This window comes from Gossypium raimondii, chromosome 10 (assembly GCF_025698545.1).
Source record: "Gossypium raimondii isolate GPD5lz chromosome 10, ASM2569854v1, whole genome shotgun sequence".
NCBI lineage: Eukaryota > Viridiplantae > Streptophyta > Magnoliopsida > Malvales > Malvaceae > Gossypium > Gossypium raimondii.
In genome coordinates this window covers 45,871,617-45,875,849 of record NC_068574.1, presented here as the reverse complement: position 1 = coordinate 45,875,849, position 4,233 = coordinate 45,871,617, and the positions used below count along the sequence as shown (strand labels likewise).

Here is a 4,233-nt window from a genome sequence, read left to right as displayed (position 1 = left end):
AATACTTGACTCTTATTCTCAATTACGTATGCTTAATTCTTGTTTTAATTTTTCTGGGATATTAATTCATGTTTAATGAGCTTAAATCAGGGAGGGAAAGTCCTTGTTTAAGAGTAGATCTAGCATAATTGAGTGGAGTTGCATGCAATCCTAGAAATAGGATGACATAAATCTATTGGATTAGAGTCAAATCTAATAGGGGAATCCATGCATCGAGTTAATGAGACAAGAAGAGTTTTAATTAGAAAGAAATTTCAATTAATCAACCTAGAGTCAGCTGCTCTTACTCTCGAAAGATATATTAGCATAATTTAGGCATTTCTACGGATCAAGATACCAAGTGAATAAATTATTTAAATTAGATTCATAATAATAGATGAAGTCTAGGTGGATTATTTCCTAGGTATTGTTTCTCTCATTGGTTATTATTCGATTATTTTCTCGATTCATTCTCTTTTGATTTCTTTAGTTAGATTAATTTAGTAAATCTTAGTCTAAAACAATCACTCCAATTTGTCAACTAAATAATAGGAAAATGGTAATTACTATTAGTTATAGTCCTCGTGGATATGATATCGTTACTTACCGTAGCTATACTATTTATCGATAGGTGCACTTGCCTTCGTCATATTTTTAGTTAGTAACGAGAAAACACACATCAAGTTTTGATGCCGTTTCCAGGGACTAAAATATTAGGAACGCTTGATTTTAATTAATTTAGCCATTTTTTATTTTTTTATTTTTACATTCTAATTTTTTTTTGTTTGCTTCTGGCAGGTTTTTTTGGTTTATGACTAGAAGAAATCTATCAGGACCATTGCTTTTTGACAAACAAATTGAAAGTACTGCTCGCAGAAATCGTAGAGAGGTTAGAGAAGCAAGGCAGAGTTAACATAATATAGTAGATGAATAAGAGGACAACAATACTACTGTGGAAATGGGTGATAATCAAAATAACTAGCAAGTAATTGAGCGTCCTGCCCCTCGCACTATGAATGATTATGCCAAGCCTACTCTGATTGGGGTTGAATGGAGTGTTGTGAGACGTACAATTGCTGCAAACAATTTCAAACTGAAGCCGAACACTATTCAGATGGTACAACAATATGTTCAATTCAATGGTTTGCAAGATGAAGACCCAAATACTCATTTGGCCAATTTCTTAGAGATTTCTGACACTTTCAAAATTAATGGCGTCACTAATGAAGCCATTTACTTACGGTTGTTCCCTTTCTCATTTTGGAACAAAACAAAATAGTGGTTAAATTCTTTACCGTGAGGTTGCATCACTACATAGGCTCAAATGACCGAGAAATTTCTGTTGAAGTACTTCTCACCGGCTAAAACAACCAATTTGAGGAATGACATCTCTTCTTTTGTTTAGATCGATTTAGAGACTTTATATGATGCGTGAGAGAGATACAATGGTCTTTTGAGATGAATCCCTCATCATGGGTTACCCTTATGGTTACAAGGTCAAATATTCTACAATGGTTTGAATCCCTCAACAAAGCAGTTAGCAGTTAATTGATGCAGCAGCTAGAGCTACACTAAATAATAAAACACCTGAGGCAGCTTATGAGTTTATTGAGGAGATGACACTGAATAATTATTAGTGGCAAGTCATGGTGTAGTTACCCTGTTATCAAACCAAGTAGAAGCACTAAATAAGAAAATTGATGGTTTATATTTTTCTACACAAGTAAATACGGTGATGCAATGCGATACAAATGAGGTGGAATGAATTATCCAAAATGTTTACGCTTCAATCTTACCATAGAGAATGAGCAAAGAAATTATATTGGTAATAATTTTAAACCTCAAAATAACCCATATAGTAATACATATAATGCAGGCTGAAGGAACTATCCAAATTTCTCTTGGGGTAGTCAAGGAAACCAAATAGCAAAACCCTGTCCAGGTTTTCAACAACCTTATCAGCAAAAGAAAAGGCTGAACCTTGAGGAGATGTTGATAGAATTTATATCAGTGCTAGAAACTAGTTTTCAAAACACTGAGGTAGCACTGAAAAATTTGCAAGCATCGATTCAAGGCCATAAAAATCAAATAGGTTGACTTGCTAAACTAATTTCAGAAAGACCACAAGGTAGCTTACCTAGCAATACTAAAATTAACCCAAGGGAGTAGCTTCACGCAATTAATGTTCGGGACGTGGAACGGTTAGTTGAACCTAAGAAAGAACCGAGGCAAGAAATTATGGTGAACAATGATGAGGTCGAGGAAAGTTAAAAAGAGCAAAAGTTGATTGTTAAAGAATACAAATCTCGAGTGTCATATCCTAACGCGATGAAGAGAGACCACACAAACAAACAATATGGTAAATTTCTTAAGCTTCTTAAAAAATTACACATTAACTTATTGTTTGTTGAAGCTCTTTCGCAGATGCCAAATTGCGTTAAATTTTTAAAGGGGTTGTTGGAAAACAAAAGGAAGTTAGACGACTCGTCGACTGTAGAGCTCAATGTAGTTTGCTCGACTATTCTTCAAAATAAACTACCCAACAAACTAAAAGATCCAGAGAGTTTTACTATTTCGTGTCTCATTGGTAGTTTAAATATTCATAATGATTTGGCTGATTTAGGGGCCAGTATTAATGACATGCCTTACAAAATGTTTAAACAACTAGGTCTTAGGAAACCCAAACCCATTAGGATGAGTATTCAATTAGCGGATAGAACTATCAGATATCCTAGGGGTGTTATTGAGGATGTGCTTGTAAAACTCGATAAATTCATATTCCCCGTTGACTTTGTTGTGTTAGACATGGATAACAATAGTAAGGTACCTTTAATCTTAGGTCGAACCTTAGCCACTACTAAGACTATTATTGATGTTGGTATGAGTGAACTTCTACTTTGTATAGGTGACAAAAATATTATTCTCCAAGCACGCGATTCTGTGAGGGTCTCTAGTGAGCGAGATGAGATTAAATGTTCGGTTAATGTTAGTAACCATGTGGCTCAACCTTCTCTGTAGGAAACTCCTCGTGAAAACATGTTGGAGCCATGTTTCAGTTAAGGTGACAGAAACCGAACAACATATGAAAAGTGAATGGTACAAATCGATGAACTAGATTAATAGCGAATGCATGCTAAGGAGAAACCAAGAAAACACGATACAGACACAATGGGACACCACGATGTACAAGTGATGAGAATGAACCAATTTAAGGTTGGTGACAAAGTACTGCTAAACAAATCAAATCCATGACTTTTCCCTTCAGAGCTTGAGTCAAGCGGATCGAACCCATTTACCGTACTGAACGTCTTTCCTTACGGTAAAGTCGAGGTAACACATTCTGAGTTTGGCACATTTAAGGTAAATAGTACTCGACTCAAACCTTATCTTGTTATTAAAATTGATAATGAGATAGAGGAGCTTCAGCTCCGAGAACCACCATAATCATACGCATACGAGGTAAAGTCGAGCGTAGACTCTAAATAAGTGCTTCTTAAGAGGCAACCTAAGTGTTTAAATTTGGTTAATTCTTTTAATTTTATTGCATGTTAATTTAAAATTAATTTAATTAAAATTTTATATTAAAAAATGTGTTTTTAACCCACACGGATGGGACACACAGGCGTGTCCCAAGCTGTGTGCACAATAGGGTACACGACAGTGAGTCACACCACTGGCGACATGGCTGTGTGGCTGGACACACGGGCATGTCCCAGGTCGTGTGCACAAAGGAGTGTTCTACAATGAGTTATACGGTGTGAAGACATGGTCGTGTAAGTCACAAGACCGGGACACACGGGCATATCCCAAGTCATGTGCACAAGGTAGTGTTCTATAGTGAGTTACATGGTGTGAAGACATGGCCGTGTAGGTCACACGACCTGGACACACGGGTGTGTCCTTAGCCGTATAAGTCCTAGGACTTAATTTTTCCAAATTCGATTGTTACACGACCTAAGGTGATCCACACAACCTGGCAACATAGTCATATGACACATATGACCTGGACACACGGGCATGTCCAAGGCCGTGTGAATACTAGTGTTAATTTTTCAAATTCAATTACAAGTCAGTGAGTTACATAGGCCATAGACACGACCATGTGCAAGACACAGCCAGTTACATGGGCGTGAGAAAAACGAAGAAAGATCACACACAGCTTGGCACACGGGCGTGTCTGAAGCCGTGTGAAAAGTGGGGTTAAATTTTGAATTGAACACGGGCTGAGGACACTCACACATAGCCGTGTGGCCC

General features: G+C 37.0%; 1 non-coding gene across 1 annotated transcript; it reads right to left on the bottom strand.

Moving 5' to 3' along the window:
* Positions 1-1,351: 1,351 nt before the first annotated feature.
* Positions 1,352-1,458, bottom strand: LOC128034289 (small nucleolar RNA R71). The gene has a single exon (XR_008190419.1). It is a non-coding gene; the product is annotated as a small nucleolar RNA R71 (small nucleolar RNA).
* Positions 1,459-4,233: the final 2,775 nt, after the last annotated feature.